Source organism: Macaca fascicularis, chromosome 13 (genome assembly GCF_037993035.2).
Source record: "Macaca fascicularis isolate 582-1 chromosome 13, T2T-MFA8v1.1".
Classification (NCBI taxonomy): Eukaryota; Metazoa; Chordata; class Mammalia; order Primates; family Cercopithecidae; genus Macaca; species Macaca fascicularis.
This window is the reverse complement of record NC_088387.1, coordinates 108,606,737-108,629,972: the sequence shown is the minus strand read 5'-3', so window position 1 is coordinate 108,629,972 and position 23,236 is coordinate 108,606,737. Positions and strand designations below refer to the sequence as shown.

General features: G+C 35.8%; 1 long non-coding RNA gene across 1 annotated transcript in view; it reads right to left on the bottom strand.

The window, feature by feature from the left end:
* Positions 1-2,460: 2,460 nt before the first annotated feature.
* LOC123568281 (uncharacterized) overlaps positions 2,461-23,236 on the bottom strand; it is a 541,213-nt gene continuing 520,437 nt past the window's right edge. Inside the window, exon 3 of the long non-coding RNA XR_006691469.2 lies at positions 2,461-3,384. This is a non-coding gene — a long non-coding RNA (uncharacterized lncRNA). The remainder of the gene's footprint in view (positions 3,385-23,236) is intronic.

The window sequence follows — 23,236 nt, the reverse complement described above, 5'->3', positions numbered from 1 at the left end:
CATCTGACCCAGCAATCCCATTACTGAGTATATACCCAAAGGATTATAAATCATTCTACTATAAAGACACATGGAGACGTATGTGTATTGCAGCACTATTTACAATAGCAAAGACTTGGAACAAACTCAAATGCCCAAAAATGATAGACTGGATTAAGAAAATGTGGCACACATACACCATGAAATACTGTGCAGCCATAAAAAAGAATGAGTTCATGTCCTTTGCAGGGACATGGATGAAGCTGGAATCCTTCATTCTCAGCATACTAAAACAGGAACAGAAAACCAAACACCACATGTTCTCATTCGTAAGTGGGAAGCGAACAATGAGAACACATGGACACAGGGAGGTGAACATTACACACTGGGGCCTGTCGGGGGTAGGGGTGGGGGCAATGGGAGGGAGAGCATTAGGACGAATACCTAATGCATGCAGAGCTTAAAACCTAGCTGGTGGGTTGATAGGTGCAGCAAACCACCATGGCATATGTATACTTATGTAACAAACCTGAACATTCTGCACACATATCCCAGAAGTTTTAAAGTAAAAATAACAATAATAATAATAATAAAGAAAATCCATCAACAAGAAAAAATTATATTGCAAAATAACAGCAAAAGATAGTACAAAAATACAAAAGTCAGCTCAAAGAATTACCACAAAATTAACAGCAGTGTATCCACTACCAAAAGGCACCAAAAATAAGGCACCGACTGTATCAGACGAGACATTTTACTTTCTATCTCATTAACTGTTTCTTTCCTTTTACCCCAAGATTGCTATAGCTTAATTTCTAAATTTGTAAATTTATTCTAGAGTTATAGCTTAATTATGAATATTTTTCTGACTGTTTTTATTCAACATATTTGGCAGATCCATCTACATTGAAAGTAGTTTAATTTGTTTTTTTTTCATTCTATTGTGTAAATCATATTTTTATCAATTCCCCTCTTAAATGGTCATATAAATGCTTCTTTCCCTAAGCACAAAGCCAATATTTTTAAAAGTTAAGTATAAAAACAGTTTTTTAATGCACTGGTGTTCATATTTCTATTGAAACATAGTTGATAGTTCACATATTCAAATTTAGTAAAAAATGACTTTTTTTTCTGGTGATTGTGCTAATTTAGATGCTCACTACATCATTCTCATCAAGGGAACAGCCATTTGCTAATTTTAGCCATTATCTTGGTCACATAATTTTAATTTTCTTGATTAGTAATAAGGTTGAATATTGTTTGATATTTGTATTTACATTTTATTTATTCTGGTTTATGAAATATCTTTTCAGGTCTCCTATACTGTTATTCTATTGGATTATCTGCTATTAAATAGAATTTCAATGTTATGTTATAGATTTACAGTATTTATATATTCTGAGTCTAAATTCTTTGTGATTACTATATGGGTTGCAAATATTATCTGTTATTTGTCACTTGCCATTTGTCACATCAGTGGTTTTTGATGAATATAAATTCTCAATTTACATAAGATTGAATTCATTAATACTTTCCTTTTATATTAAGACTTTTTGTGTCTAGTTTCAGAAATCTTTTCCTCCACCAAAGGCATGAAAGTATTCACATCTTCTGTTTTCCCTTTCGCACTGATTTCTAAAATTCATTTAGAATTCACTTTCTTTATGATATGTAGTAGTAAAATGTCGTTATATTCATGTGTATATATGTGTATTTCATATATCAATGTTATATGTAAATTATGTGCACATAGTATTACATAATCATATATAATCAATTATTATATAATATTACATATATAATTGATTATACATATAATTTTTTAATCTACTACCAAATTTTCCTACTGCTTTAACAATACCAATCTTTTATTAGTCAAGAGTCTACAAATATGTGAGTCTATTTCTGGGCTTTGTTTTTTTGTACGATTTTCCTCTCAATCTTGCTTTTCACTGATGTACTATTGTCTCAGTTACTATAGATAGTTTTTTAATATGTATGGTTGATATATAGTTGAGGAAATACTAAATATTGATATAGGTTTGAGGAAATACTAAACCATTGTTTATCTCTAGTAGTCTCTGCTGTTCTTGGTTGTGACTCTGCATATTAATTTAGAATTATATATTTCACGTAATGGAGCCATGATGATAAACTTAATTTCACTTGCTGTTATCACACTTTAATCATCTTTAGATTAAGCTGAAACTGAATGTATAGATCAAATTAAAGGCAAGTGACATCTTTACATAACTGAATCTTGCAATTTGTAACTTTCAAATGTGCTGTATATTTTGTTAGAATTTCCCTAGATAGACGATTTTTTAATAGTGTTAACGTTGCACTTTTAAATGAATTTCTAATTGTTTACTCTAGGGGTGTGTGTGCGTGTTTGTGTCTATCATACAATATACACTTAGAATTATCCACAGTTTTGCCCACAAGTTCTTCAACATAGAATTCCTTCAATTTTATCTACAGTTTTTCCAACCACAGTACTTATTTGAAGAAGTACCAGCTTTTTTTCATTTAGGAAGACATTAGGCCAAAATTCTTTGAAAATTCTGAGCCCTTTTCTTTCTCTCATACCTCACATTTAATTCATCAAGAAATTCTAGCAACTCTACATTCAAAGGGTATTCTGAGTGTGAATAATTCTAATTACCTTCTGTGTACTCAATTTATTCAAGCCATCATCACTTCTCATCTGAATCATTGCAGTAAACACCCACAAATATGCCTGAATATACTCTTGTTTCCCCAGACCCTGGTTTCCTCATTGCTGGAGAGGAACACATTTAAAACATTAACTTGGGTAGAATATGCCTGCATCTCAAGTATTCCTCTGATTTTCATCTTACTCACAGGAATATATACAATGTTTACAACAGTTTACATAACCTTAAAAGACCAGGCCGCCTGCTGCACTCTGACGTCCTCTTAAGCACACACACATTCTAAGTACTGTTCTTTCTTTCTCTCTCGCTCTCTCTTTCTGAGTTGCTTTTCCTCCAGATTGACCTATATTTTGCTGTTCTTCTTTCAGATTTCTTCTAAAACATCACCTTTTTAGAGAGAGATTGATCCTGGTCTAGCCTTAGTGACTCAGTTGTAACCGGTAGAATGAAGTAAAAGTTACTCTGTGTAACTTGTTAGCACAGGTCAGATTAGACCATGTCATTTCTTCATGATTTCTTTGGTGACGTGGGATATTCTGAAGGAGGCTCGCTGCTATGTAAGAAGTCTGAGTACCTGAAGTCACTGTCCTGGAGAGTCACGTGCAGGTCACCAGCAAGAACCACAGATGAGCTCTCAGCTGGAGATCAGCATCAACTGCTAGGAAGTGAGGGATGTTAAAGGCTCCAAAGAAAGAACTGCCCAGCCAAGCTCTTTGGAATTCCTGACCTGCCAAAAACACAAGCAAATAAAATTATTGCTGTTTTAAGGCTTTGATATGTGACTATAAAGACCCCTTATATAACCTCAGAGTTTTAAGGTGGTGACTCATGGAGCCCTTTCTTAGAGACAAAAGGCCTTTCTAATGATCGTGTGTATGTGGCTCACAGACAATCCCTGTTAAATAACAGAGATTCTAAGAATCTAAAGGGATCGCAACAGAGAAAGGAATTCCTCAGAGATTTGTCATTGTGGCTTTATGTCTAAATGGAGTAAATTTTAATACAATTTATAAAAATTATCACAAAGTTTGTAAGCAAGTTGTACCAGCGAAAGCCCCAACAGCATTAGTTGAAAGGAATAGAGACAGTCAAGGGTACAAAGGGTCTTTAGACCTTAGTCTTTACACAGGAAGGTGTCCAGGAAGGCTATCCACTACCTACACATGTCCTATTTTGTAGGAAACTAAGGATGACCTAGAGAACAGAACCAAGGCTAAAGGGCAGAACCAAGAACCATGGACAACAACCCCAGGCGGAATATATTATTGCATTAAAGGAAGTTTGCCAAAAGCAAAGTGAGATCCCCAATCAGTATGCTGCAGACTTCCTGCTTACAGCAAAATGCTGTGTTTGGTAAATGTATTTGCTACGGACAAATGTGGGATGCCTGTGTTGGCACAGACATGCATGTTAGATGCATGTGTGTGTTACAGTCTTTTACCATTCTGTTTTCTAGGAGTTGATCCCAATTTATCACACTGTCAGAATTTTGTTGTAATCAAACCTTCTCAGGATGGTTTCCTAGAATTTTATTTGATCCTTCCTTATTATTGAAATGCAAGACATTTGATTTTTATCCTCATTCAGAAAGGACAGAAATAGTATCATGCCAAAATATTTCTCAAATGTATATTTAATCAATCTTTTAGTGGCTCCTACATTCAAGTTTGAAAGCAGTGTAACTGATGAGTGCCTATTTATATGGGAAGTGTCAGACGGCAGGCTTCCTGGAACGATACTGGAAGTCAGCTACTGTCTAAATTTAGCACACAGAACATATCCCAAAAGTTATTGCATGGCATAGAATAGGTCCTTTTGTGTGTGTGTGTGTGTGGTGTTTGTGTGTGGTAAGTTCATCAATAAATGGGCCATTGACATTGGATTTAATCTAACTCTCCCACCTTTTATGTTATTATCTTGTTGAATTACCCAACTTCAATCCTAAAAATGGGATTAATGATATCTATTCAGTGTTGCTTTGGGGACAATTGCCTTTGAGCTAAGTACTGTGTAGTCGTGAGCTCACTTTTTCTTCAAACTCTCCAAACTCAGTAGTGATTGCTTATCACTGTCATATAGATGAGGAGACTAAACCTTAGACAGATTAAGTCACTCATGCGAAATCACTGCTATGATTTGAATCTTTGCTTAGTGAGAGGAAAAATGCTTTGTCTGTAGGCGAAGTTAAGTATTGAAGATTATTTAGATACATACAGTTAGACATTCATAGTTTTCAAAGCCAGAAATTGTTTTGGAGTATTTTCTAAATCTGTATATTTCTACAATACAACATGTTGAATTGGGAAATAAATTCATAGCTTCCAGGTACCCCGTATTCTCCGGATTTTCTCCTGTCCTGTCCCATTGTCACTCCTTTTAACTTCCTTTGCTAGTTCTTTTTGATTAATACATTTTTGGAGTGCTCTAGTGCGTAGTTTTGGGAACTCATATCTCTTTTTATTCCACACTCAATAATTCAAATCCGTGATGATCTCATCCAGCATCATGTCATTAAATACCGCCTCTACATGATAAATCCTCTTATGTCTCCAACCTGGATTCCTTCCTGAAACTCCAGACTTTATTTTTAACTGCCTAATGAACATGAGTGTAAGTAACTTTGACTGCAGAGCAATGCTAAGGTTTGTTTGGCAAGGCCATTGGGAGTCCTCAAGCCAAAGTCCAGTCACTCATCAGAAAATTGCTTCAACTCCCAACAAATGAGCCTGCCTTTGTATCCCTGCCACGTTCAGTCATTGGCTAGGCAGTCTATGGGACACGTGACCTCAGCTGAAACCCACTGATGGATTTCAGAATGCTCCTGGCTGTCAGAGATCTGAGAGGTGCACTGTTATGGTGGACACACACTGTGATCTATCACGTTGGTCCAGGTCACTGTCCTTTCTCAATAGAATTTCTGGAATAAAACGTACCCCTCTTATCTATCTGCTTTTTCTTCACTTTAGCCTTTTCTCAACACAACTTCCACTGTATTCCTTTCAAGATATGTCAGGTCTTGTCACTGTCAACTCAAACCTTCCAGCGGTCTCCCATTTTTGACCAGACCACAAAGCCGTCATAACAGACTGCGGGTCTCTGCATGAATTGGCAGGTGCTTCCTCTCTGACCTCTCACTCAATACAATCCTAGCCTCCCTGCTATTTTTCAAACATGTCAGGTATACTCTAGCCTGCAAGCCTCTGCACTCGCTGCAATCTCTGCTCAGGGTTTGTCCCCACCCCTGCCCTTAAATTTACAATCTCCTGCCAATTGTATTTATTTATTTATATTTCAAATTTTGCCTAAAGGCATGTAGCCATATTTGGGCCAGGGTTCTTATCCATTAATTGATGCATTTTTAGAGTAAGATACAGAATAAGTTCTCAGAATATATTTTTGCATTTACAAATAATGACAAATCCAAAGACTTCTGTGGCAAACAGATGGGCATTGAAATTTCAATTTTACAACAACTAATGTTTTCCTCTGAAAAAATGAATTACCACTGTACCTCGGGTTCCTCAGCTGTGAAATAATAGATCAATTCAGTACAGAAATCACCACATATGTGTTGCAGGTATCAAATATTACACATTTTTTATAATCTTTTAGTAGTTCCAAAAGTGCCACTTATTACAATTCTCATCCGACTAGACTGGAAACTATCGTTCTTCTACTCCAGACCCAATCCTTGCAGGTGATGACCAGATTGCAAAACAAATCTGAACATTCACACTCAGAGGTACTTTGCTTATAACTTTCTTGAGGAATTACAAATCACTTTTCTTTCTTGCTCAAAAATATTCAAAAGGGTATAAATTAATGAACAAAGGATTTGTATTAATATCGGTTTGAAAACTGGCTTTGCCTCAGTGGGTATGTAAACAAAAAATTTATTTTGTACCTCTCAGTTTCCCTTCCCTCCCTCCCTCCCTCCCTCCATCCTTCCCTCCCTTCCTACCTCCCTTCCTCCCTTCCTTCCTTCTTTCCTTCCTTCCTTTCCTTCTTTCTCTCTTTCTCCCTTCTTTCTTTCCTTATTTCTTTCTTTTTCTTCATTTAAAAAAAGATTTTTTTGAGATGGAGTCTCACTCTGTCACCCAGGCTGGAGTGCAGTGGCATGATTGTAGTTCACTGCAACCAACACCTCCTGGGCTCCCACCCCAGCCTCCTGAGTAGCTGGGACCACAGGCACACTGCACCACACGGCTTTTTTTTATTTTTATTTTTATTTTTGTAGAGACAGAATTTCGCTATGTTGCCCAGGCTGGTCTCGAACTCCTCGGCTGGAGCTATCTGCCCAATTTGGCCTCCTAAAATGCTGGGACTACGTGTGTGAGCCACCACCCCTGTCCTCAGGCTCAATTTATTCATCCATAAAATCATGGTAATGATACTTCTCTCTCTAAGGGGATCTGCTATAAGATTCATAAGAAGTCTAAGTTATTTTTATATCAAGTAGCCAGCACCCCTGAAAATGTCACTTTACCTGAAAGTGGCAGAAAGTCAGTGATTCTCAATAAAGGAATGAAGGTATGAGATCATTTCCATATACTTGAAGGACACAGGTTCTTATTCAGCACAGCATTGGTCTGTAGCACATCATTGCTCTTAAAATGGCCAATGAAATGAAATGTTTGCATTCCAAAGTCAGTGTATCATAATTCTGTGCTGACTGAAGAATAAGATAAAGTCATCAACAAATAAGGTCATCTGAGCATAGAACACATTTATTCCCCAATTTCTCTTCATGAGCCACACTTCTCCTGACCTGTGATGTCCTATGTCAATATGATGTATTGGATGAAGTATTTTCTGTTGAATGCTAGGTAAAAAACATGTCTTTTCTTTACTGACCTTGATATATCTCATTTCTAGAATTATGAGCACCAGAGTTGCAAAAGATCTGATCATGGCCTAACTCTGTCTTACTATAGTGGATGTTTTTTAGTTTCATCGTCTCATCATTTGCCCCCTAGAGTCCACTCTAGCTGAGCTTTGAGTTCTGTGCTGAGCTTTGAGTTCTGTAGAGGGCAGCCTTATCTCTGCTCTTTATAGTAATTTTCAACCAAGGACAGAGGTCTGTAAATAATCCATTTATAAAAACAGACCAATGTGTAATTTGGTTGAAAATCCACCCAAGTGTATTTTTAAAAATATGTTGCTTTATAACAGAATATAAAGTATAATTGGTTATATTTTGCCATAATAATTTCTTGCATAAGTATTAATTACATTATTCACACACTGAATTGTCAGTCTTTCATTCTAGTGAAATAAGCATTGCATAAGCAAATATGAAATTATAGAATAGCCATTTATTGAGAGAAGTGAAAATATCAAGCTCCTTATAAATATTTTTTTCCATAAAGTATGTTAGTGAATTCAACAAAAGCAATTATAATCAAAAATGCCCTCTTTTGGTAGGGTGTTTGTAGAATTTATCACCCAAACTTAAACACATTTGAAAATGAAAAGGTGATATAGTTAACAACTACCGCAAGACATCAGCAAAAACTGAATTAGAAGATCAGCTTGTTCATCATTCAGTTTAAACTCTTTTCACTGTGATACATTGTTTCTATATAAACATGTTTTAGACCCATCCTTCCCAAAATATCATACAAAGTATGGGATTAAATGAGTGTCTATAGAGTAGACACCGCTTGGCTGGACATTGCAGTCCTTTGGGGAACACGGAGTGTAGCCTTGAGAGGAAGCACACAGGTATAGAAAAGATTAATTCTGAGAGGGGTACTTCATTTTAACATGAAGACAGACTAGATAATCTGTAGGCACTTCCAGAGCCATACATTTGAAAAGATGAATAAACAGCAAAACATTCTCTTCACTGCATGACTAAGTTTTCAAGAAAGGAAAATAAATCCCCTGGCCTAAAAATATTAACTGAATGCAAGGAGGTTAGTGGATGCTACGTTGACTGCACTGAGGATGAATTTTCATCTTTAGACCTAAAATACTCGCATTTTCAAAGGTATGAGGAATGAGGATGTAAGAAGGACCACAGGCTCCCTTGAAGTAGGAGTGTAACTGACACCCTTACCAGTTCACCTCTAAGGTGATTGCCCTCCACTGGGTGTAGTAATGGCACACTAGTAGGTGTTTGTACTTTAATGTGGCTGTTTTTTGGTTGTGACAAGGGATGGGGGGACATCACAGTAATTTAGCAAATTGATTATTTTTTTAAATGTAAAAATAGAGTTTATGGTAGAATATAAAAAATATTTGTTTAAAGAAACTAAATATTTCTTAAATTCTACTTGAAAATTCAATTGCACATCAATGATGGGGAACAATCAGAGAAGAAATCTCCCCATATTTCATATAAGCATTTTTCACAATACTAGTATTATCATCTTTAATGAAATAACACAAGCATAAAGTATTGAGTCACGAAAAATGATTAAACTTTGGTGGAATCAAACAATTTTGAAAACATATGATAAGGTATGACTTTCTTTTTACAACATCAAGATCTTAATACGAATACAATTTCTTAAATCATATAGTGAAAACTAAAAATATTCTGAATTCTACTAATCCTCAGAAATTGTGAGTCGAAGGACTGTAGAAATTAGCATATATTATCTTCATCCTCTTTGATGTAGTTTGTAAAGAGGAAACATCTGTGGGAATACATAGTGCTTCTGAAAGCACAGAATGACATATTTAATCATCAATATTCTGCACTCACTGAAGTGTCAGTATTTATTTTCTGCTTCTCCTTTTGGTTAACTTTATAATCCTCTCTGTGAATTATGTGGTAAATTTAATCACTAGAGAAGGATAGGTGGAATTAAAATTGGCATAGCATTTGTGGTTACACAGACCTTGAATGAAACTCCAGCTTCTCAATATGTCTGACTGAGGGCAAGTACTTAACCTCTCAGAGACCACGTATCTATTGCTCATGTTTTAAAGAAAGATAAGGGTGCCTATTTTACAGGATGTATGTAGGAATTATTAATAATAAATGCAAAGCCTCTAGGATCAAATAAGTTTTCAAAAAGGGTAGCTCTTATTACAACTGTACATCAGAATCACCTGAGGTATATTTTAAGATTCAATCATATAATGTCTAAGGATGTGGCCCATGACCAAGACTGTAGGTATTTAAAAATAGCAACAGAGATATTCCCATTTGTACTACATTAGGAACAGCTGTGCAATGCTTTTGGCTTTTCCCGTATCCTTCCCAAGTCTCACACTTTGTAAAAGCTTCTTCGGCTGGGCGCGGTGGCTCAAGCCTGTAATCCCAGCACTTTGGGAGGCCGAAGCGGGAGGATCACGAGGTCAGGAGATCGAGACCATCCTGGCTAACATGGTGAAGGTCCGTCTCTACTAAAAATACAAAAAATTAGCTGGGTGTGGTGGCGGCCACCTGTATTCCCAGCTACTCGGGAGGCTGAGGCAGGAGAATGGCGTGAACCAGGGAGGCGGAGCTTGCAGTGAGCTGAGATGCACCACTGCACTCCAGTCTGGGCAATAGAGAGAGACTCCGTCTCTTAAAAAAAAAAAAAAAAAGACTGTCTCTGTTGCAGACCTCACAGAAGCTGAGTAAGTGCAGTGGCAAAATTTGAAGCCAGGTCTCTAAGATTCACAGTCTAACTTTCTTCCAATAGCTAGTTCAAATGTCTCCAACTTTTACATTCCTTCAAAAGATAGACTTTTTGTTCCTACTTTCAGCTGCCCTAGCATATTTTACATATCTTCATTAGCACACTTTTCACTTCAATCTATACTTTCCTATTGACATGTTTCTCTAATTTATCAAATGTTGGTTGCTAAAGGGAAGGAACTCTGTTATTTATTGTTCTGTAACCATACTGTATATGCTCACTTCCAATTTCCAACTATATATTCATTTTATGAGGTTGGTGCAAATGTAATTGTGGTTTTGCCATTGAGAGTAATGGCATTACTTTCAATGTTCAGCAATGTTTTTGTTGCTATCTGTAAATGCCATTACTTCCAATGGCAAACACTGCAATTACTTTTGCACCAACCTAGTATTTATTTTTGTTATGTTTCTTTGGGCACTTTTTTCCAGTTTGTTTTTGCTTTTCTGGAACTTGATTACTTTGAAGAATATACACCAATTATTTTATGGACTGTCCCTTGGGTGTATTTGATGTTTCCATATGGTTAGATTGAGATTAGGCAAGCTCTTCAGTGTCTAGACTTGGTCAGAGTTGGTAGTGATTAAGGTATGGCTGGATCTGTAGGCAAAGGACCCAGCACTTGAGTGGGGCAAACTTAGCCAAAGACTCACGTCCTTATTGACATTTGGCTTCATTAGACTTGGGGCATCAGCATTTCTTCCAAGTCACCTCATGTTTCCACATGACACTGTTATCTTTTATTTAGCCTAACCTAGTGAACAGCTTTCACATGGTCTCAACTTGACTAAATTTTAAGACTGAATTATTGTATTAGTCAAGGTTCTCTAGAGAAGCAAAACCAATAAGATGTGTCATACATATATATAATATAAAAATCATATACGTACATATATTTTTATTATATATATGTATATATTTTTGGACTTACCAAGCCAAAAAAAGCGTGTGTGTGTGTGTATGTATATATTATAAAATATAAACCTTTCACATATTTCATATATATATATTTTATGAACTATATATATTTTATGAACTATATATTCATAAATATATAGTTTGAACTATATATTCAAAAATATATATATAGAAAATGAAAACTATATATTCATAAATATATATATTTTATGAACTACATATATATAGTTCATAAAGTATATATATAGTTCATAAAATATATATATACTTTTGGACTTAGCAAGCCTCCACAATGGCGTGAACAAATTTCTTAAAAATAAACTTTTCAGCCGGCATGGTGGTTCGTGCCTGTAATCCCAGCACTTGGGGAGGCTGAGGCAGGTGGATCACCTGAGGTTAGGAGTTGGAGACCACCCTTGCCAACATGGAGAAATCCCATCTCTACTACAAATACAAAAATTAGCCGAGCATGGTGGCGGGTGCCTGTAATCCCAGCTACTTGGGAGGCTGAGGCAGGAGAATTGCTTGAACGCGGAGGTTGCAGTGAGCCTAGATGGCACCATTGCACTCCAGCCTGGGTGACAGAGCAAGACTCCATCTCAAAAACAAAAACAAACCTTTCATATAGATATAGATTTATTTCATGAAATATCAGCCTTTCATATATGTTTTTTCATATTTATTTTATGAAATATATCTATATCTATATGAAAGGTTTATTTTCATATGTAAGCCTTTGGGAGAGGCTGGAATGCTGGAGATTCAGTCAGGTCCAATGTTATCCATGAAGTCAGAGAGCTAGCAGAATTATTTCTTGCTGGGAGATGTCAGTCTTTTGTTCCATTCAAACCTTTACCTGATTGGATAAGACCCATCTATACCATGGAGGGTAATCTGCTTTACTCACAGTCCACCAATCGAAATGTATATCTCATTCAAAAGCACCCTCACAAAAACATTAAGAATAGTGTTTGAACAACTATATGAGTATTGCGGCCCAGTCAATTTAACACATAAAGTTAAACATCACAGTTATCCAGTCATCAAATTGTCTGTAGCTGTCATATACCAGATGTCACAAAGCTGATTCTTTTTTTCTGATGAGCCTGTCTGTTTCTTGTTGCCACTGTAAAATAAGCACAGTCAGAGGCTGTCAGAGCTGGAAACGTGCTGAGAAATTATACTATGCTACATTTTACAGGTAATATTAATATTAAATATTTTACATGTAATATTTCACAGCTATTCTACATTAATATATGTAATATTTATGTGCACATATTTAACAATATGTGGAATATTTTGCAACTATGCTATATGTAAATATTTTACATGTAATATTTCACAACTATGCTCTATTTCACAGTTGAAGGACATGGGGATCAGATAGGAGCATGGCATTCTCAATGTAAACACTGCATGTTGAAGATACAGCAAAGTATCCTGACACTTAGGGTATTCTTGTTATCTCTACCATTTTCCAGATCTTTATATACTGAAAAAAAATAAATGCTATTGCTAGGGGCCTAAAGACATAGATTATAGTGGTTTGCAACAAGAATAAAATTTATTTGAAAGTTTATGCTCTACATCAAAAATCAATACAAAATTTTAATCTCTACTATAAGGTATGTGTATGTTTGTTTAACCTAAATATCTGGGTGGTTAATTTTATGTGTCAATTTATGTGGGCCATGGTGCCCAGATGTGTGGTCAAACATGAATCTGAATGTTTGAGGGTGTTTGGGGATGAGATTAACATTTAAATCAGGGGACTATGAGTAAAGCAGATTGTCCTCCATAATGTGCATGAATTCTGCAGCAAACAGCTTCTGGGCTTGAACTACAATATTGGCCCTCTCCTGCGTCTCCAGTCTAAGAGACTTTGGACTTGAACTGTAACATTGGCTCGTCTCTCCGTCTCCAGCCTGCTGGACCATTCTGCAGAACTTGCCAGCATCCATAATCAAAAAGGACAATTATTTAACATAAATCAATATATCTTTCTCATATATAGATAGACAGACTAGACTAGATAGACAAATGAAAGATAGATGGTAGATACATAGAAAGATAGATGACAGATACATAGATAGATGATAGATACATGGACAGGTAGATGATAGATCCATTGACATAGCTAGGGACACATACTGTGTACTAGTGTATTATTGGCTCTCTTTCTCTGAAGAATCCTGACTGATACAATGCCTTAAAATAAAAATTTCTCCAAATCTCAGAAAAAAAAAAAAACATAATCTACTAAGAGTTTGACTTGCTTCAAGGCATGTTCTATAAAGAATAAACCTCTGTTTTCTGCCAACATATAGACTCTGCATTCTCCTTTTTATTGCAAGACATAGCCACAGAAGCCCTTTCTCTCACAGAACAGGAATTTCCACAACCCTCAATTAAGATAGGGTCTACAATGTTGTTTTTTAAAAATGCCATGCTTATCCTGGAAATAACAGAATTTAAAAGTGATGAATCAGCACTGGAATTCTAGAAACAGGATGCACAGCTACCATACATCCAATAGAGCTGGCGGCAGCAGCTGACTTAATGCAGACTCAGAAGACCCAGTAAAGCCAAACAGGGTGAAAAGAAAGCCTGAAAGGCTATACTCGAAATCAGCACAGTCATTCTCTGGAAATCTAATAAAATCCTCTCTGTTTTCACAAAGCCGTATGTCCACAGGAGTCCAGCTTCAGATACCTGTATAGCTTTTGGAGAATTCAAAATCAACTAGCAGCTTCTGAGAAGAATCGAATTTCAGAATTAATTTGTCATAAACATTCAAGCAAAAGCATATACTCCAACTGCACAAGAGCAGAGAGAAGAGGGAGAGGTTAATTGGAAAGAAATGGAAGGAAATAAAATTGACCATAACATACAAAAATGTGTACAGAGTGAAAGTGATCTGGGCTCTGGAAAACAACAGCAAAATAGCTGTAAATGCTATTAGGCAATGAGCAATTATATCATTTGGAGATCTGGGCTCTTTGGAGTCTCCAATGAGTAATTGCAGTCCCAAAAGAGTAAGTAATCGTGTTTCTAACAATTTATGAAGTTGTGGCTTTTTTTTTTTAACTAAAAAACAGAAACCAACCAAATAAATCCCCACAAAAATAAGTCACACTGGATTTCCTCATTTACCACATAGTTATATGCATAGGGATATTCAAACTGTCTGATAAACAAAAAGTTTGAGCAGAATGATTTTTTGTGGGTTTTTTTTTTTTTTTGCTATGAATGTATTTTGGGTAAAAAGAAGATGCCTGAAATCTGGCTGCTCAGGAAAGGTAAAAATGGTAGCATTTCTCATTGCATCTTAGTCATTTGATTATACATCAAACTTGATTGAGGCAATCAATTTCTAAAAAATTATGAAAATTAATTCAACTAATGGTTCTAGTAGAATTTAATACCAAATTGTAACTTTTAGCTTTATTCAAGCATCCTTGGGTCCCGGTGAAAATAGTTTATTGAATGACTCTTTTAAATGCAGTTCTGTTTTGCTGCTTGAAGCCTATTCATTGAAACACAAAGTCTCCAGTTATTGTGTTCTTAAAACTATATTCATGCCATTTTATGATTTGATACAGTCTTTTTGCAAAGGGGCATACACAAGAAAATTATAATACAATGGATTAAGAAATTTCCCTGTTCTCTTATTTTACCAAGTGTGTTTTAAGGCATTAAAAGAACAATATTTGACAAATGACCCACAGAGACTCATATATGTGTTTCTTCAAATATATAATAAAAGGTGAAGGTTTAATATGATTTAATTCCCTAATAATGGATCAAATCCTCAGCATCACAAACATTGTATTGAATCTTTGTGCTTTGAATAAGGTAGTGAAATAATGTCTTTATGGCAATTACAAATAAAGCAATTCATGTAATTATTCTGTAATAATGTGATTGTTGCCATGTAGACTATAGACCATAAAAAAGCATTAAGTAATTGTAGGGTTATTTATGGCCTGAAAATTGTCTGGCAATTATACTAGAAGTAATAGTAGTATAAAATTCATAGCTTGTTACTTGATTTTTTAAATGTAAATGTATCTTTTTATTATAGACCTAGGCACCTAATGCCTGGCCACATAATTATATCACATTCTTCACATAGAATGGAAAAATTGGGTACAATCCAGTGAAGAAATATATTCTTCTATTTCACTGTAAGTCCTTGAAAAAACAGTTATTTTTTTGAATTGGCTGTGTCACTTCAATTTCCACATTTTTAACATTAGAAAGTTCAGTTTAGATATTTATGTGATACTATTTTCTATGAGACCTTTTGGTCATGTGTGTGTGATGTGTGTGTGTGTGTGTGTGTGATGTGTGTGTGTGTGTGTGTGTGTTTCAATAGACAGAACTTCCTTTGTTCTTTAAAAACATTAAAGTTTGATAAAATTGGAAGAACTTGGCACACTTGATATGCCTCATTCCTTGCATCAATGTGAAAATTTACCTTCTGAGAATGAGAGATACTATTCTTGGAAGATTGGTTGAGAAGAGTAGTTAGCACTCATGGTTTATGTTCATCAGAGATAAAGATTGAAACTGTGAAACCCACTGCTCCCTACCCCATTACTCTCAGCCTCACCACCACTGTCTGCCTTGAAGTCCATAGTTCCAATCTGACCTTGTTCAGCGAGCCAACAACACAACACGCAGACACCCAGCTCACCTGAGACTTCCACATTCTAATCCCTGTAAAGTATTGTACATCTTTATTCCGTTCTCTTTTCTTACCTTTTCCAAGACATAAGACCCTTCCTCGAAATTCTTTTTACTTAATTATGAGAAAAAATGGCCTCTAACTTCAATCCATTTTAGGAATATTCTTTAGTTTTTGTTCTAAGAGAAAGCTGGCTTTTCCCTGAGGACCATAATTGCCCTGCCAGGCTTTACAGTGACGGCTGTTTTTAGTCTCCCTCATCCTGTCATCCCCATCACCTCCTTGAAAGTTGTCTTCTTATGCCACATGGCTGTTTATAAACCACTTTCCTTGCTCCCAACCCCCACTCCCTTCACCTTCAAATCTAATATTAGCAAGTTTCTTGTCCATTGGCCTGCATTGCTGCTGTTTTGTACCAACTACTAGGACAGTTTTGTCTTCTTGATCGCCATTATTCTGAACAAAATGACCCATGTTTTGGTTGTTGATTTCAACATATACATAAACAATTCATCCACAGCTATGGCCTCTCAGCTCCCAGAACCATTTTCTTACAATATTTCTGTGTTCTACCTTACACAAGCCAATCATTTCCAGTATGATACTTTAAAAAAATATGTCCTTTTATGGTAACTCCCCTGAATAATAGTACCAAGTTTATTAATAAAACATTAAATACATTTCAGTGGCATATTCTTATATCTCATGCAATGAGTAATTAAAACAAACATAAGACCTTTTCATCTTCTTCAATTATTTAAAAGTGGTGGCAGAATAAAGATAAAGTAAGATTGTGTCTTTTTTAACCTTCAACATTATGCCTGGTATAAAATATGTGTTAAAGTTCATTTATTGGTTAAATAAATGAATTACTGATTAAATGAATGTAAAGGAAATAATAGTTCCCAGAAGATAAAAATACTTCTGATTCCATACATAGCTACACACACACACAAATGTCTGCACATATATTCACATCTCTCAAACTATATTCATAAATCAGTACATTGTTAACATTTGCTTTTGTCTATGATTGATTAAAAAATCTGTAGACACATTAGGAATAAAACTTTGAAAACATGAAGTCATTTTATAATCCTAAAACTTTGACAATCATCAAAATCATTTTAGTGCATGCCTTCCCAAAGCCTAGGTTTATATAATTACTTAATATAAAATTATGTTTACATTTTACATAATTTAAAGATACCATGACACAGAATCTAGTCATTAAACATTCATCCCTTCCATGTTAAACATATTCCAACTCTTTATGTCCGGCTGAGCAATGAGTTCAAGACTTAGCTAAACAGAATACCACTAATTCAAGAGGCAACACTAATTCTTTACAGCATGTATATTTGTGGCAAGTACTTAACTAGTATTTGCATTTGTTAATCCTTCCAGAATAAAAGCCTTCAATAATATAATATTATAAGTATCTTTCCCCTTCTCCCATGTGTCTATGTTTAACTCATTTATAAAGAGTCCTCACTGACGAGAACAAATTGCTCTTTTAGGGAGAGAAACAATTTCGATATTTCATTTCTGAAAAGTCCTTAACAATAATCTATTAAAAGAAATACTGAAATAATGTTTTAAAATTATGCACAGAGGGCAGATCCAATTTATTTAGGAAAATATATTAAAATTATTAAGTTCTTAAATAAGCCTGCCAACACTTTAACAAAATTGGGATGATGTTTTCACCCATTTCAGATATAGTTATTTTTAAGAGTTTGGCTTTTGGGCATTTGATGTAATCTCTCCACTTGCAAACTGTGAATAGCTTGTGTTAAGGCAGTTGCAATTGTCTTGACAAAGTCTAAGTCCAAAATACATCTGTTGGAGCATAAAACCTAAAGTGCCATGATTTTTTACTGGAACTGAACAAAAAATTGCTGTCATGTAAGAGTGACATCACAGAACTTTTGAAATCTAAGTTTAACCAGACTTTAGATCTCATTCTCTCCTAAACAATCTACTGTGTTAAGAGTCATCTTTCTGAAACATCTTTCTTATTATAAATAAACTGTTTTAAACATGCCAGATTTTTCTGATGTTTCATATAATAAAATAAAATTCCCTTCATGTTGCATGCAAGTTACTTATGACATGACCTCAGCGATACCTTCTATAACCTACTTGATTTAACCTCAAGTTCCCACCAAGTATCCACTATTTATGCCACACAGTTATTTGCTGTTTACATAGTATAATGTGATCATTATCAGTTTCATGCTTGTTCCTTCACATATACTGCTCAACTTGCATGAAATACCCACCTTTACTTTCTTTATTTGAGGAACTCATTCACCCTTAAATGCTCCTGTCATATGTCAGTCATTGTTCCTTTGAAACATTTCCTTATTTTCATGGTAGAAACTTACTGCTCTCATATTTGTGTAAGTGTTTTATATCCTTTATTTCATTGTATTTTGATTATTGTCTCCATTTTCCTCTACTATGAACTCTAAAAAAAAAAAAAAACAATGTTCTTTCCTTATCTTTTTTCTCATTGAGCTGGCAAGAAAGATTTTTTGAATAATGAACTAACAAAATTCAGAAAAATGGGTAGTTTGGTGTTTATTTTTATATTTATGTAGAAATTGTGAAGATAGTATAAATGGTCTCTATAACCATGTCCCTCACTCAGCTCCCTTTATTTTTAACATTTTACATTAGTATGTATGTTTATTAGAATTAATGAGTCAATATGGATGCAATATTATCAACTAAAATCTGTCAATTTATTTAAAATTTCTCCTTTCCATACGGTGCATCTTTGGAAGGAAGTCACTGTGTGCAGCCCAGAACTGCAAATGGAAAAAAACAAAACCTTTGTTATAACTGAAGAATTCAACATCTCATTTTCAGCAATTGACAAACCTAACTTGCTGAAAATCAGTAACGATATAGTTGATCTGAACAATATTATCAGTAGACTTGATCACATAACATTTGTAGAATGCTTCATATAGTAATAACCTAATACCATAACTTACTAATAACCTTCTGAGAGTGATCCTTGGGACATTTTTGTGGAAAGGTTATTAGGAAGTTATTTTTTCATAGACAATAGGCCTAGTCAGATTAACTATTTTTCATGAGTTCTGATATTATTTTATTTACAAATATGTTATTTCCTCTCCATATATATTGGAATGTTTTGAAGTCATCTTTCCATTATTGATTTCTAATTGTATTCTATTGTGGTATGAACACATATTTTATATGATTTGTATTCTTTTTAATTTCTTTTAAATGTTTTATTTGTTTAATTGTGCTTTTTAATCCAGGCAATAGTTTACTTTTCTGAATGTTTCATATGAGCTTGAAAAGAATGTGTTATGTTATAAACATAAAGAATGTGCATGTTATGTTCTTCAGTTCTAATAAAGGTTTTGTTTTTTTCAGTTTGCAGTTCTATCAGATTTTGCCTTATGCATTTTGGTGCCCTATTGTTAGGTACACACTGTGATACCTTCATGGGGAATTGACTTCCTTATCATTATGTAATGTCCTTTTCTTATTTCATATCTTTCTACCAGAAGCCCAGACAAAAGCACCAGCAAGGACCCATCTTGCGTGGGTACCTTTGGTGGTTCAATTTTGGGAGGTTTTATTTTTCCAAGAATTTATCCATTTCATCTAGGTTTTCTAGTTTGTGTGCATAGAGGTGTTCATAATAGTCTGAAAGATTTTTTTTCTTCTTTGTTTATTTTTGAGACGAAGTCTTACTGTGTCACCCAGGCTTGAGTGAAATGGTGTGATCTCCGCTCTCTGAAACTTCTACCTCCCAGGTTCAAATGATTCTCCCACCTCAGACTCCTGAGTAGCTGGGACTACAAGCGTGTGCCACCACATCTGACTAATTTTGGCATTTTTGGTAGATGGGGTTTCACTATGTTGGCCACACTGGTCTTGAACCCCTGACCTCGTGATCCACCTGCCTCATCCTCCCAAAGTGCTGGGATTACAAGCACTAGCTACCATACCTGGCCTTTTTATTTTTTTATTATTATTTCTGTGAGGTTGTTGATAATGTCCCTTTTGTCTTTCTAATTGTATTTATTTGGATCTTCTCTCTTTCTTTTCTTTATTAGTCTAGCTAGTGGTCTCTCAATCTTATTTATTCTTTCAGAGAACCAACTTTTGGTTTTGTTGATCTTTTGAATTTTTTTGTGTGTCTCAATCTTATTCAGTCCAACTCTGATTTTTTATTTCTTTTCTTCTGCTAGCTTTGGGGTTGGTTTGTTCCTGTTTCTTTAGTTCCTGTGGGTGTGATGTTAGGTTCCTAATTTGAGATCTTTCTAACTTATTGATGTAGGTGTTTAGTGCAAAAAAATCTCTCCTCTTAGCACGACTTTAGCTGAGTTTCAAAGATTCAGGTACATTGTGTCTCTGTTTTCATTACTTTCAAAGATTTTTCTAAAAATTTCTGCCTTAATTTCATTCTTTACCCAAAAGCCATCCAGGACCACTTGTTTAACTCTTATGTAATTTTATGGTTTTGATAAATCTTGGTGTTGTTTCTACTTTTATTGCACTGTGGTTTGAGAGTGTGGTATGATTTCTTTTTTTAAAAATTTGTTCAGGTGTGCTTTATGGCCAGTTGTGTGCTCAGTCTTAGAGTATGCGTCATGTGTTGATGAGAAGCATATATATTCTATTGTCGTTGGGTGGAGTTTTCCATAGATGTCTCTTACATCTAATTAGTCAAATGTCTAGTTTATGTCCATAATTTCTTTGTTAGTTTCTGCCTCAATGATCTGTGTAAATCTGTCAGTGGGGTGTTGAAGTCCCCCAGTATTATGTGCAGCTGTTTAAATCTCTCTGTAGATGTCTAAGAATTTGTTTTATGAATCTAGATGCTCCAATATTGTGTGTATATATTTAGGACAATTAAGTCTTGTTGGATTGAGCCCTTCATCATTATGTGATGCATTTGTCCATTTTGATTATTGCTAATTTAAAGCCTGTTTTTATCTCATATAAGGATAGCTACCCCTGCTCTTCTTTGTTTTCCTTTGACTTGATAGATATGCATCCATCCCTTTAGTTTGAGCCCTATGGGTATCCTTACATATGAGATGGGTTTCTTAGACAGGATACAATTGAGTCTTGCATCTTTATCCAACTTGCTCATTTGTGCTTTTTAAGTGGACCATTTAGCCTGTTTACATTCAGGGTTAATACTGATATGTAAGGATTTGTTCCTGTCATCATGCTGTTAGAGAGTTGTTATGTATATTTGATTGTATAGTTGCTCTATAGTGTCAGTGAGACATGTGCTTAAGTGTGTTTTTGTGGTGCACATACTGTCTTTCCATTCCCATGTTTTGCATTCCCTTTAGAAGCTCTCATAAGGTAGATCTAGTGGTAACAAATTCCCTTAGCTTTTTAATTGACTTTCGCCTTCTCTCTAGCTGCCTTTAATTGTTTTCCCTCAAATTGACTTTGTTGAATATGATGACTGTGTGTCTTGCTGATGGTCACTGTGCACAGTATTACACAAGGGTTCTCTAAATTTCTTGAATTTGCATGTCAACCTCTTTAGTGAGATTGTATAATTTTTCATGGACTATATCTTCAAAATTTATGTGGCTTGGTCTCTCTCCTCTTTCTGAAATGCCAGTGAGTGGTAGCTTTGGTATTTTTATATAATCCCATATTTCTCAGCAGTTTTATTAATTTATTAAAATTATTTTTTCTTTATTTTTGTCTGCTGGTATTGCTTTCAAGGAGTGGTCATCGGACTCTGAGGTACTTACCGCATCTTGGTCTATTCTGTTGTTGTCCTTCAAATTTTACTTTGAAACTCCTATAGTACATTTTTTATTTCCAAAAGTTCAGCTTCATTCTTTCTTAAAATGAGTATGTCATTCTTCAACTCCTGGATCATTTTAGTATGTTCCTTGTATTGAGTTTCAACCATCTCTTGTATCTCAATGACCTTCCTTGCCATCCAGATTTTGAATTCTATGTCTGACATTTCAACCATTTCAATCTGGTTAGATTCCATTGCTGGGGCGCTAGTGTGATTGTTTGGCGGTAAGAAGACACTCTGGCTTTCAGTGTTGCCAGAGTTCTTGTACTGGATCTTTCTCATCTTTAAGGGGTGATGATCCTTTATCTATTTGGTATTGCTGTCTTTTAGATGGAAATTTTCGTTTTTATTGTCATTATTACCTTTGAGGATTTGGCTGTGGCACAACATGGGTGTAGCTGAAATACTTTATTTCTGGATGCTTTTACCGGGCAAGGTTCAGTTTCACACTTCTGGGCTGTGTTCTCTAACCTTGGAGTACTGGGTCTGGGTCAGTGGTTTCATCCCCTTCTTCCTCGAGGTCAAGCCCCAGCTGGGCTAGAGAGTCCAAAGTTCTCAAAGACCACTGGCAATAGCACTCCATAGGCGACAGCAGGGTACCACTGGCTGGAGGGGCTCTGGTGGGGACAATGGGGGAATCTTGGGCAGGAGGCACTCCAGCAGGGGGATGGGAGGGTGCTGTGGGTGAGGGTGCTCTGGCGTGGGGTGTCACAATGGTATGGTATGAGGCACTCTGGTTGGGGGAGGGCACAGGCATAGTGAGCAGGAAGTGTTTCAGTAGCGGTGGCACAGGAGGAAAGCATTTTGGTGAGGGTGCTGCCGGCAGGAAGTGCTCCAAAAGGGTGGCTGCAGGGTCTCAGGCTAGCATGTTCCGGTGGGAGGTTATCAGCAAAGGCACTCCTTTGGCAGGGGTGGGGGCTCACTATCTGCAGACATGGCCAGGCAGGGACTCTAGGAGAGACTGGAATCAGCAAAGCAGGCACATCAGGCTTTCCCTTGTCCCAGGGGAATGATAGTTCTGCTCTTTCCATTCTCTCCAGGTCCACAGCTTACATAGGGCAGAGCCACTTTGTCTTTAAGAGCCATTCCAGGCCTGGAAAGGGCATCGACGCTGGGCCAACCCAGTGGGGTTCCCAGCTTTCTCTCCCTTCGGTCCCAGAATCTGGATCATCTCTTCAACCACTCTCAGAGCCTTCTCTCTGATGGTCTGTTTGGAATATGCCGGTTTACTTGATATTCTGCTCTGTCGTGGTGGGAGAAGTTCTTCCTGGCTGCATCTAGTTGGCAATCTCGGAATTTCTCTCAGCATTCTCATTTTTAATGTAGATCAGAATTGAGGACATGTTGTTTGCCTTCTTCCTGAAGAATTTATTTGAATGCATTTTGCAGGAAATATCTGCTAGATATGAATTCTGTCAGCATTTTTTATTTGCTTGTTTCCTGAGAAAGCCTTAATTTTTCCTTCACTTTGTAAGAATAAATTTTCTGAATATAAAAATCT